This window comes from Callorhinus ursinus, unplaced genomic scaffold (assembly GCF_003265705.2).
Source record: "Callorhinus ursinus isolate GAN/ISIS: 27379988/994484 unplaced genomic scaffold, GSC_fseal_2.0 scaffold4, whole genome shotgun sequence".
In the NCBI taxonomy this organism is placed as follows: domain Eukaryota; kingdom Metazoa; phylum Chordata; class Mammalia; order Carnivora; family Otariidae; genus Callorhinus; species Callorhinus ursinus.
In genome coordinates, this window is record NW_027397066.1 from 42,665,738 (window position 1) to 42,679,246 (window position 13,509).

At 42.5% G+C, this 13,509-nt stretch overlaps 1 long non-coding RNA gene across 3 annotated transcripts in view; it reads left to right on the forward strand.

The window, feature by feature from the left end:
- The first annotated feature begins 606 nt into the window (after positions 1-606).
- Positions 607-13,509, forward strand: part of LOC112835981 (uncharacterized) — an 80,844-nt gene continuing 67,941 nt past the window's right edge. For all 3 annotated transcript variants that reach the window (XR_003211353.2, XR_012377920.1, XR_012377921.1), the window contains exons 1-2: positions 607-1,152; positions 13,093-13,276. This is a non-coding gene — a long non-coding RNA (uncharacterized lncRNA). The remainder of the gene's footprint in view (positions 1,153-13,092; positions 13,277-13,509) is intronic.

Below are 13,509 nucleotides of genomic sequence, written 5' to 3' on the forward strand. Positions count from 1 at the left end.
TTGACTGAAAATAAAAGATGAGTTGGGTTCCAGATAAAAAGGCACCTGCTTCCTGAGAGATCAGGCTTGCTGAAGGAGAAAATTCCATCCTTGGACTCCATCAGTGGTTCTTAGTGTTGGTTGCCAAGTGGAATTGCCTGAGGAGCTGTTAAAATGACCAGTGCCTGGGGCACCTGGGTGGCTCAGTCCTTAAGTGTCTGCCTTCGGCTCAGGTCATGACCCCAGAGTCCTGGGATCGAGCCCCGGATCGGGCTCCCTGCTCCGCAGGAAGCCTGCTTCTCCCTCTCCCACTCCCCCTGCTTGTGTTCCCTCTCTCGCTGTGTCTCTCTCTCTGTCAAATAAATAAATAAATAAAATCTTTAAAAAAAAAATGACTGATGCCTGAGTCTCATCCCTAGAATTCTGATTTCATTGGTCTGGGATGAGCCGTGGCCATTGGGACTTTTTTTTTTTTTTTTAAAGGTTGGGAACCATTGGATTAGAGGGTGGAAGAATGGGGTGACCCCCTGCGACGTCACAGGAGGAGACTTGGACGGAAGAGGAAGGCCCTGGAACAAGGTGAGTCATTCCAGAAGCTTCAGCTGCGGGGCCTCTGTGACCCCATCCGCCAGGCTCCCATAAACATCGGGAAGAGAGGACTGAGAGAGGGAAGGAAAGCGGGGGAGGCTGGGATTTCTCCAGCGCAGGGGGAAGGTGGCCGTGGAACAGGGCGGGGAACCTTCTGTTTGGGGGGCTGCCACCGTCTTGGTGACAGCAGTGGCTTCCCTCAGTAACTGCCTGGCGACGCTAGAACCGGGAGCAGAGCAGTGCTGGTAAATGGCATCGCCTGGGGGATCCTTTTCCTTCCCACTCCCCTCTGGGCCTCTCTGCACCCGCTTTTCGGCGCCTGACATCTTTCCCTTCCGGTTGGCTATTGCCAGGCCTGGGGAGGGAAGCAAAGGGGAAGGCTTCCTCTGTCGGCGAAGTATCTGGAAGAATCTAGTAGAATCTGGCATCTAGTCTGCGGGCAGCCGTGTGGGTGGCTCTTCGGGGCTGCATTTCCCGAAGCGTGTTCCCTTAAACACCGATTCGTCCCGGCGTCCACGCAGCGAGCCTCAGCACCCTCGGAGAGCGCCGTCCTCACGCTCGGAGACAGCCCGCACAAAGAAACCGGTTTGTTTTTCCTTAACTCTCATGGCCCAGCTCATCCGGCCGCGGAGTTGTTTTTTCTCGGCTTAGCACATTAACATCTTGCCTCTTTCTCATGACACACTTTTGGGAAACTGCCCCAGAAACTACAATCAGTGGCTTCATTCACAGGGGACAAAGAAGGCAGCTGCATCCCGCACCCCCGAACCGGGGCCAGAACCGCAGTTGGGCCCTGGCCTCTCACTGTCACCGGTCGCCCCCTCCGCTGCCCCCTGCCGGCTGCCATGGCAACGCCTGCGGAGAGGTAGCACCAGGCCTTCTCTTTCTTCCCTACGCCCCCCCCCCCGCCCCCCCGCCCCCCCGCCCCCCCGCCCCTTTGTGTCTCCGAAGGCGACTCAACACTCAGTAGGTGATGTTTTGAAACACTGATTGAGGGTTTGGGGCTTCATTTGCGCTCCGGTCTGCAGGTGGGCTCGGGAGGAGGAGAAGGCACTCCCAAGGATTTGCTTCTCTAGATCTGGTAGAACTGCCCGGCTAGAGGGTGGGAGAGGGCAGGCCTGGGAGCTCACACAACCTTGACATTGCCTTTTTTTTTTTTTTTTTTTTTTTATTCTGTGATCACAAATACTTCACAAATTAGGAGTGGCAAAGGGCACAACAAAAAAAGAAAATATTTTGATTTCTTGGTATGTTTGGTTCAGGGGTGAATTTTTCTTTCAGTAAAATTTCTGGTCATGTTGTTTGCTATGATGTTTTTGCAATAAATAATTTTCTTTCAAGCTTGGAAGAAAAGAATGGCCTACTTTCTCCTCTGGCTCTGACTGGATCATTATTTTCAAAACCCCAAACCAGGACATAGAGCCTGATACACAGACTGACACAATTTTTGAAATAGGGGTTCTGATGGAACAGAGTAGTTGAAATGAAGGTGCCCAGGTGAGAAAATCTGGCCTCCTGGCTGCTGTACCCAGATGGCTCTCGAGTAGTGTCATTTCTAAATTATAGGGACAGTGAAGCCCATTTTGATACCCAATGATGAACACTGGGTATCCATATATTTTCTAAATTGATATCCACATTAAAAAAAATCTATTTATTGCTGCAAAGTCAAGAGCAGCCTTCCCCGGGGCGGGGGGGGGGGGGGGGGGGGCGGTGGTGGTGGCAGAGATTCTATTCTGTGCCTAAGTGCATGAAAGACCTGGTTATTTCCAGTCTGCTCTGCTACCCAAGCCCAGGCTCGGGTGCTTTATGAATGAAAGGTTTGTGGGCATCTGCTTGATGCAAACCGAGTGCCTGGGAAAGCCTCACACAGCCGGTTCTGTCTCCCAGACGCCCGAGAAGGCTTCCCAGGGTCTGAAAGTACCAATTCTTAAGGCGTGAGCACTAGCGGAGGCTTATAATTTAAATCAGCTGGTTCTTATTTTCTTAAGTGTGAAAAAAACGGGTGATTAGGAGTGTGTGCCTGTGTGTGATGGGCTAACATTTGTGGAGTACCGGCCATGTGCTGAGAATGTTATATATCTATAATACATGTAAATTGATATATATCTTTATATAGATTTATATCTGAATGAGATATATAGTTATGTATCTACTATTTATATATCTGGTATGTGTATATATATATAATGGATACATATATATAAATTGATATAACTACATATCTATTTCAGATATTTATCTGAATATACATCTATATATACATATAGACCTGACTATCAATATATATCGATACCTATCTACATATCTTTATCTGTCTATATCTATCACTTTATTTCATTTTTACAGTTTTGTTTGACACTGATAAGGAGAAAATGAAATAGAGGCCCAAAATGGGCAGATAAAAGGGCTTGCCTAGGGTCACACAATGGAGCCCTATTCCCAGCTCAGGTCCATCTGACTCCAAAGCGTTCTTTCTGCTGCACCTTATTTTTATTATTATTATTTTTTACCATACAATCTTTATAATCATCAGAAATGTCTGTATTAAGGCAGGAATGAGGCTGTCAACATGGGCCAATGATAATGCAGTGACCTCAGTCCCCACCTGAAACTCTCCATTTAAAATCCCACTTTCCTGCCTCGATCGCCTATCCTTCTGCTGGCTTTTTTTTAGGCCTTGTTCCCCAGAGCTCTTCTTTGACCCCCGCTGTGCCCTCCAGTCCATCAACCTCTCTCTTGTCCCATCAGATTTCTTGTCTTCCCTTAAACCATCTTTACAATTCTTCTCTTGAAAATATGGCCAACTCCTTGTATTATCCCCTGTCCTTGCTGTCTCCCAGTTCTGGAAGAACCGAGCCCCAACCACCTGCCTTCTCTGTGCCTGCTTCCCAGCTGATAAAGGATTCGGGGTGGGGGGAACCCTCATGGATTGGTATTATTTCAATAATGTTCAATAATCCTGACACTGCTCAGTAATCTTATTAGCAGTCTTTCTAATGAGCTTGTTCCCCCTTACTCCACAAACACCTGACTTCCCCATTCCTCCAGCCCCCTCACTCTGGACTAGCAACTTTGCTTTGCACTTCTCGGAGAAAATAGGTTCTATCCAAGAGGAACGCACCCTCTTCCCACCACCCAATCTGCACACCTTCCTGCATTTGCATCTTAAATCTTGCAACTCCTGCTTTGCAAGGCTGGTGTCTGCCGCTTTGAGTCCAGCCAGGGCTGAGGACTCGGGCCTCAGTTCTGCCCCGTGGGACCTCTCTGTGTGTCTGTGTTCCAGGGGCCGCTCCCAAGAGAGAACACTAATTGGCAGCTGCATCGCCTTTTATGCCCTACCTCAAAAGTCACACCACCTCTTAAGGCAGTCACAGAGACTTGCCCCGGGGCAAAGGGAGGAGGTACACCCACCACCACGTGATGGCGGAGTAGCAGATCATTGGAAGAGCATGTGGGGCAGACATGTGCTCCTGACCGTTTGAAGGAAATACAATCTACTGCAATTAATGGCTTTTCTTCCTCATTCTCGTTTAGGGTCTTGTTTAAATTTCTCCCATCTTTCTAGATTAGTTACCCCAGACAACAGTCAAGACATTACCTTTCCACCTTGTGGTTCTTAGCAACATTTTACATTATACAATGATTTCTATAGCGTTTTTGTTTACCATCTATTATTTTTTTTAAAGATTTTATTTATTTATTTGAGAGAGAGAGAGAACGAGAGATAGAAAGCACGAGAGGGAAGAGGGTCAGAGGGAGAAGCAGACTCCCTGCTGAGCAGGAAGCCCGATGTGGGACTCGATCCCGGGACTCCAGGATCATGACCTGAGCCGAAGGCAGTCGCTTAACCAACTGAGCCACCCAGGCGCCCTACCATCTATTATTATCTGTCTCTAGCAGGGGCAGAACACTTCTTGAGGAGAGGACTATGTTTTTCCTATTCACCACTGATCTTCAGCACCTGCCTCAGTCCCTGGCATATAACAAGTGCTAAATAAACACTCATCAATGAATAACCTAAGGAGTGTTGAATAAAATCTGCTTTCCCCATCCCCCCCACCCAAAACATGAATTCAAATGGTATTTAGTCATGTGTTCATCTTGAACTCATACTCATTTGCAAATGGAAAGTAGTCAGATACGAGCGACGGTTATGACGTGGTCAATGGCAAGAAACTTCCTGGCATTGATTCTGCTGTCGTGGATAGCTGTTCGACACAGAAAACCACAGAAGCAAGTAGGAATTTCTCCAAAGGAGGCACTTTTTAAACCGTATGGAAGTTTTCATTTGAGAGGCTGTTGGACCAAACACCCTGGTTATTACTCAGAGAGCTGAAGTCCTTCAGCCAGAGGGGATCTGGCAGAGTCACAGAAAGGAAGACTCCTCCCCCTGACTTTTAAAACTGTCCACCTTCAATCAGAGACTTTAGGCTCAAATCAGATCAAAGAGTGATAAATAATTCATTTAAACTCAGAATTCTAAAGTGTTAGAGAACCAACTGGTGCAGTTTTGGGGGAAATAAGAGGCAGGCACTGGTGGGGTGGGGAACCTGGAGAAGGGAAATCTGGTGGGGGGTGGTGGTGGACTAGCATTGATTAAGGACAAGTTTTTGCCAGGTGCTTTAACATACTTTCATCTAAATCTTGCAGCAGTTCAGCTAGGTAAGTAATGGCATCTCCATGTGAAAGACCAGGAGACCAAGAGGTGAAACATCTTGACTAAAGTGGCACAACTCACAAGCAGAAGGGTTAGAATTCCTTCCCCTGCTGCCAGGGGTTCCCAAGCCTGTACATTTTCTACTGTACCAAACATGCAGGGTCAATCAGGAGAGGTCAACAAGTTTTATTTTGGGGTCTCAGGTACACTAAGCTCTGAGCAAATGGTGGCCCCCTCAAAACCACACATTCTTCCTCCACTTGTTGATATAGATGGGATATAAGCCCAATTCTTCCAAATCTTGAAGTTACAAGAATCTAGAGATGCCAGTGATGGAATACATTGGTATGATGTTTCCAAATGTCAATTTTCCAAAATGTAACAAAAGCCTCAACAGTATTCTTATCTTATGACTCTACAATTCTTCAAGGAAATCAGACGTGATCAGAATCATGCATAATGGTGGTCATTGTAATGTTACAAAGAAAGAAAGAGAGAGAGGGAGGAAGGAAGGAAGGAAGGAAGGAAGGAAGGAAGGAAGGAAGGAAGGAAGGAAGGAAGGACCCAGCTGAAGACATGTAAAACTCTATTGTTTTTATACAGTGGAATATTATGCAGCTATTTCAAATAACTCTTTGGAAAAATATATAATGACAGGAAAATGCAAAAGGTATATTTGTAAAATAAAAACCAAACAAAACAATATATACAAACCTGGATACTTTATCCTTCCTTTGTTATCCCACAACAGAACTAAGATATGGCTGTAGCATTTGCCTGGACCCTATTACAGATTTAGGGGAAACAAAAGACAATATTTAGAGTGATATGAACCACAAAGGCCAGCCTGTGAATTGCAGCTTATACATATTTGGCTGTAACTTCATTAGGGCTGCCTTTTTCTCTAAACTTGAGCATGGGCAGAGGGCCTGTTTAAGCCTCTCATAGGAGAGTGTCTTCATGAATGAAAAATATAAGATTTCCTCATCCGCCTGCCTAAGAGCTCACATTCCAAGTGTCATCCTCCTGTCTGCCCACTGACCTCTACCTGTATGATCAATGCAGGGAGCACCCACTCCTTTCAGAGAAGACCACAGGACTGTAGTTTGGAGATGCCAACAAGACAAACAATATCAGAATAAGCACATAAAATGCAATGGCTATTTTTAATCTATAATAACATAAAAATTCTTATTTTCCTAAGGAAATTGGTAGGAAGCTTCAATCTGAACAAATTAAGGCTATGATATGAAAGGCTTGGAGCCTTGGATTGTGTTGATTTCTGCAAGAATGACTGGTTAGCTCAGAGTAATGAATAATTAATGGAATTTCACTGTCCTCCCTCAGGAGTCTAGACTAGAGATGTAATGAGAGCCACAAATGTGAGTCATCTATGTAAATTTAATTTTCTAGTAGCCATATTAAAAAAGTAAAAAGCAGGTGAACTTAATTTTAACAACATGTTATTTAACCCCATCTATCTAAAATATTATCATTCTAACATATACTAAATATGATCAATTATTAGTGAGATATTTTACATTCCTGCTTTTGGTACCTCATCTTGGAAATCCAGTATGTATCTTACATTTCTGGCACATCTCAGTTCTGACTAGCCACTTTTCAAGTGTTCATTAGCTGTATGTAGTTGGTAGTTACATATTGGAGATAAGGTTCAGGCCAAAAGCTAGGCCTCTTGCACCAAGTAGCTAAGTTATGAGTGTAAAGGAAAAGTTCTTGAAGGAAATTAAAAGTGCTACTCCAGTGAACACATGAATGATAAGAAAGCAAGAGCCTTGTTGCTGATATGGAGAAAGTCTGAGTGGTCTGGTTAGATCACAGTGGACACAACACTCCCTTTAGCCAAGGCCTAATCCAGCACAAGGCCTTACTTAACTCTTTTCAATTCTATGAAGGCTGAGAGAGGGAAAGAAGCTGCAGAAGAAAAGTTTGAAGTTAGCAGAGGTTGATTCATAAGGTTTAAGGAAAGAATCCATCTCCATAATGTAAAAGTGCAAGGTGATGCAGCAAGGGCTGATGGAGAAGCTGCAGCAAGTTACCCAGAAGATCCAGCTAAGATGAGTAATCAAGATGGCTACACTAAACAACAGGTTTTCAGTGTAGACAAAACAGCCTTCTATTGGAAGAAGATGCCGTCTAGGACTTTCATAGCTAGAGAGAATTGCCTGGCTTCAAAATTTCAAAGGCCAAGCTGATTCTCTTGTGAGGGTTAATGCAGTTGGTGACTTTAAGTTGAAGCTAATGCTCACCATTCTGAAAGTCCTTATCAATCAGAGAAAGATAATTATCATATGATCTCACTGATATGTGGAATTTAAGAAACAAGGCAGAGGATCATAGGGGAAGAGAGGAAAAAATGAAACAAGACGAGACTAGAGAGGGAGACTAACCATAAGAGACTCATAATCTTCGGATACAAACCGAAGGTTGCTGGAAGGGGGGGAGGTGGGGGGATGGGGTAACTGGGTGATGAACACTGGGGAGGGTATATGTTGTAATGAGCACTGGGTATTATATAAGACTGATGAATCACAGACCTGTACCGCTGAAACAAAAAAATACATTATATGTTAATTAATTGAATTTAAATGTAAAAAATAATGATCTAATGAATAAATGAAAATTAAAGAAAGAATTATGCTAAATCCACTCTGCCTGTGCCCTATTAATAGAACAACAAAGGCTGGATGATAACATATCCTTTGGCAATATGGTTTACTGAATATTTTAAGCCCACTGTTGAGACTACTGCCCAGAAAAAAAGATTCCTTTTAAAAGATTACTGCCCATCGACAATGCACCTGGTCACCCAAGAGCTCTGATGGAGATGGACAATGAGATTAATGTTGTTTGCATGCCTGCTGACACAACATCCATTCTGCAGCCCATGGAAAAAGGAGTCATTTTGACTTTCAAGTCTTAGTATTAAAGAAATACATTTCATAAGACTATAGCTGCCACGTAGTGATTCCTTTGATGGATCTGGGCAAAGTAAATTGAAAACCTTCTGGAACAGATTCACCATTCTAGATGCCATTAAAAAAACTTGTGATTCATGAGAAGAGGTTCAGATATCAACATGAACAGGAGTTTGGAAGAAGTGGATTCTGACCTTCATGGAGGACTTTGAGGGGTTCAAGCCTTCAGTGGAGGAAGTAAGTGCAGGTCTGGTGGAAATAACAAGCGAAATAGAATGAGAAGTGGAGCCTGAAGATGGGACTGAATTACTGCAATCTCATGACAAAACATGAATGGATGAAGAGTTGCTCCTAACAGATGAGCAAAGAAAGTGGTTTCTTGACATGGAAACTACTCCTGGTGAAGATGCTGTGAAGACTGTTGAGATGACACAAAGGATTTAGAATATGACATAAACTTAGTTGATAAGTTTATTACATAAACTTAGAGTTTGAGAGGACTGACTCCAATTTGGAAAGAAGTTCTGTTATGGGTAGAATGCTATCAAACAGCATCGTGTGCTACAGAGAAATTGTTTGTGAAAGGGAGAATTGATCAATGTGGCAAGCTTCATCATTGTCTTATTTTAAGAAATTGCCACAGCCACCCCAGCCTTCAGCAACCGCCACCCTGATTGTCAGCAGCATTCAACATTGAAGCCCTCCAACCAGCAAAAACATTACGACTCACTGAAAGCTCAGATGATGGTTAGCATTTTGTAGCGAGAAATTATTTTTTAATGAAGGTATGTACATTGTTTTTTAGACATAATGCTATTGCACACTTAGGCTACAGTATAGTGTAAACAAACATTTTATATGCATTGGGAAGCCAAAATATTCATTTGATTTGCTTTATTGCAATATTCCGTTTATTGCAGTGGTCTGAAACTGAACCAGCAAAATCTCTAAGGTATGTCTGTATGTCATGATAAATTTGCCCACTTATCTGTTTAATTTATGTTTCCGCCTAGAAGACAGAAAGCCTTGTGTGTAAAACATTATTCTAGACCCTGGGAATAAAGCAGTGAACCAAAATTTAAAATATGTCCCTGCCTGCCTAAGGCTTAATTTTAGTGGAAAGACACTGAAAATAAACAAATGAATGAGCAGACCTGCTGTATCATACATCACATTCTTCCATGGTCTATCATCTCATAAGTCATTTAATGAGAAAAGGAATGCAGAAAAACAAAAGAGGTAAGGGAATAAAGAACAGTGTGGGAAAGGTAGGGTCTCTTGTGTTAAGTAGGATGCTGAGGGAGGATTTCACTGCTGGTGCTTGAAAAGACACAAATGAAGTGAAGGGGCAAGCCATGCAGGTATCTGGAGGATACCTGGCAGGAAGAGTAGTATTAGGACATTTACTGAAATGGAGAAGTACTTGGAGAAAACCAAGTAGCGGGAGACAAGAATCAAGATTTCAGTTGGGCCATTCAAAAGTAGAGACGCCTACCCAGTAGGGGTGATATTAAAAAGTATCAACAGATGTTCCACAGACACTGGCCAATCAGAAAGGATTTTCCACTATTCAGAGCTTATGGCGCTTAGAAACCAATGGTAACACCCTAGTGACACCAGTGAGTGTCAGCTCTGCCTATGGGATGTCCAAGTGGAGACATGTGATTCTGGAGTTTAGGAGAGGGTCAGGGCTAGAGATGAGTAGTTTAAGGCCATGGGATTGATGAGACCAAGTGAGAGGGTGTAGACATTTACAAGTGAAAAGGTTGAGGATTGAGAAGAACAGCCTGCAAAGGTGAGAAGTGACCATTGAGGTAAAGGAAAACAAAGAGGGGGTGATGTCCTAGGCACCAAAGGAAGAATGTATTTCAAGGAGAGAGCAATCTATGGTGACAAATGCTGCTGCAGGGTTAAGAAGAGCACTGAGGACCGATCATCGGATTGGGAATGTGAAGGTTATTGGCTTTGACAAGGACAGTTTTAGTGGAGTTGCCAGGATAGAAGCCTGCTTGGAATGTGTTCAAGAGATGACTGGAGCCAGAAAGTCTAATGAACTCTTTGCCGATGGCGTGCTGTAAAGGGGAGCAGAGAAATGGGGCTGGAGTGGGAGAAGGATGTGGGGGCAGCCAAGATTTGTTCACTATTTGTTTCAGTTGAGAAAAATTATGGTGTTTGCTTACTGATGGAAATGATCTGGCATGGGAGGGTATTGACAAGAAGCTACTGCAGAGTGAATCTTAGAGAAGGTGAAAGGAGGGGTGCCTGGGTGGCTCAGTTGGTTAAGCCTCTGCCTTTGGCTCCGGTCATGATCCCAGGGTCCTGGGATCGAGCCCTGCATCAGGCTCCCTGCTCAGTTGGGAGTCTGCTTCATCCTCTCCCTGTCTCTCTGCCGGCCATTCTGCCTACTTGTGTTTTCTCTCTGTCTCTGTGAAAGAAAGAGAGAGAGAGAGAAAGAGAGAAAGAGAGAAAGAGAAAGAAAGAAAGAAAGAAAGAAAGAAAGAAAGAAAGAAAGAAAGAAAGAAAGAAAGAAAGAAAGAAAGAAAGAGAAAGAAAGAAAGGTGAAAGGAACTGAATAGACTGCAGAATAGAACATAGATAGGGACCTAGTTCATCTTTGCACCAGGGAAGTCAGAGTATGTAGGCACAGATGCGGGGTTGGTAGAGTTGGTGGGGGAGAATGTACAAGTTCTCTTCTTATTGTTTCAACTTGCTAAGTGAAATACAAAGCAAGAGCATGGTATTTGGAAGGAGCTACTCCAAGATGCTCTAAGTGTGTCTCTCTGATAAGTAGAATTATGGGCATTTTAAATTATCTTCTTTTGACTTTTGTAGTTTTTGTTTCTCTCTATCAAATGTGTAATATTATATATTTTTTCTTAGTAATAGGTGTCTTTTCCCAGCACACTCCTTTTCTGCTGCTCCTAAAGGTAATACCGACCAGCCTGCCACTTACCAGTTGTATGTCCTTGAACTAGTTACTTACATTTCTTTGTCCTAATTTCTTTATTAGTAAATGGGGATGATAATGTCTGTGCTATTTAAACTGCTGGGTTGGAGGAGTATTAAATGAGAAAATGTGTGCAAAAATAATTTTAAAAGAATCAGCATGGATATAAAATGTTCTTATTGTGGTTATTTCTGGTCTTGGTAGGAAAGTCTGAAGCAGGCACGGAATCTAAGAATAGGCTGGAATCATCAATCCACCTCTTACAAGCTAAGTCCTAAGAGCAAAAACTACTTTTCTGACTCCAACAGTGCTGCGTCCTTTTCTCAAGTATCTAATTAAGATTAAAAGCTTTGTGCTCAACTCTAGAAAACAAAATATGGAGCATGTTTCCTTTGCTGTTGCATTAAGTTAACTTTATTATTTGACACTCTGGTTAACATGTTTCCTACTGAGCTAGGTTTTGCTTTTTGGCTTCAGATACATTAATTATGACATTTACCAAAATTTTTGCATTTGTATTCAAAACCACCCAGAGAATATATAGCCATGATTATTCTTTTGTTATTTTTAAAATTACTGTGATCGCATTGTTAGATGTGCTTCAGCACATGGGCTCTGCCGGCTTGTCATCATTAGACACATTCATAGAAATCTATAAATGAAAAAAAATAACCAGATGAAGATAAAACCACTTATTTAAGACACTTCGTATGAATTAAGTAATGATAGTGGAGTCACATAACTCTTCTGCGAGTACAATTCTGAACTGCTTTTGTGTTTCTTGGCATTTGAATATTTCATTGTCAGCCTCAAAGATTATAAAATGGAAAGACAAGGACTGTGTTTTTGTTGTTGTACAATGTGTACACTATTGAAGATAAATGCTCATTAATCTTTGCTTTCAACTTATTTATATCATCTCCTTTTTTATTGTAAGACTGTATAACCCCAGCATTAAAGAGCATTTGGAAAAATGAGAAAAACACCATCATCTCATCATCTAAATATAACTATTTTCCCTTTTGTGTATTCTTGGTGCCTCTCTGTTCTCTTACATACAGAGCTTTGCATGGTTGCAATTGTACAATGTATACAATTTTGAGAAAGACTTTTTAGAGTTGCATTTAAAAGGGGGTGTTATTTGGGTACAGAAAAATTGCTCAAGTTATGTTTCTACCTTTTGTTAACACTAGATTGTGTTAGAGAAACTGTGAGATCAGAAGACCTTACAGGGAGGAAAACCCTCTTGTGGGAGGCAGGAGCACAAACTGATGTGGTTATGGCTGATGTCTTCTCAGGTGGTCCTTAATTAAAATTTTGAATATTTTTTGGCTTTGATTTTGATGAAAATCTTACGATTTATACTATCTCAAAACAATTTTCAACAATGAAATGTATAAAAAAAACAATGAAATGTATTTCTCAATTGCCATCTCTAATTTCACATACTTTCGAGTATCAAGATTATGGTAGGTTGATTGCAAATGTGGCCCCAAATTTTCATCTCTCCTTGTATCCATACTCTTGCAACATGACTTTGCAGCTATTCCCTGGAATCTGGGTGGGCTTCTATTATGCTTTGCCCAGTGGAATGCAGCAGAAGGGATGGAATGTCAGCTCTGAGTTTAGGACTCAGAGACTGTGTGCCTATACACACTAGCCTGGGCTAGCCTGCTGAGGTCTAAGAGACCATGCATGTAGATTGGGGCCAAGGCAGCCCAATGGACGCTCAGCCCAATCCAACCACAGCTGACCACAGATGGGTGAATCCAGTCAAGCTAAGCTGAGCCAGCCCAGCTGAGCAGAACCACCCATCTGAGAAATCATCCATGGCTGTTGCTATTTTAAGCCACTAAGTTGTGGGTGATTTATTGTACAGCATTAGTTTGGTAATATGTAACCGATAAAAAAGTTCTATCACACTTAGACATTTTGGACAATTCTAATTTTTCCCCTTGGGTTTCTCTGGTAACATTAAGTTGCAGAATTGGAGTGGAAGGAACATGCCTTGCTCCCCATTGCCATCACCCATCTTCCACTAAAGGCCAAAGATTTGTCAAGCCTAGAGATTGACTGAAAAGTACTTCAACTCGCCATTGAATGCTTGAGCACAAACAATCTACCCAAGGGCTTGCGTGCTTTCTTCAATGAGGTGAATGTGAGGTAAGACTGCCTTTATTTTCTATTTTCTCTTTTTTATCCAATCTATCAAGCCTACAATCTCTTCTCAACAGATTTTCAAGTGAGCAGGAAACTAGAAAAGATAAATAAAAGTTTGAGTAGTATTGCTACAGGAGAAATGGTCTGTATGGCTGCAAGGTAACATCTAATTAACCTCGGATGCAGGCGAGGCCCTGATAATAGAAGTGCCCAATTCACAAGGAACTAACAAACCG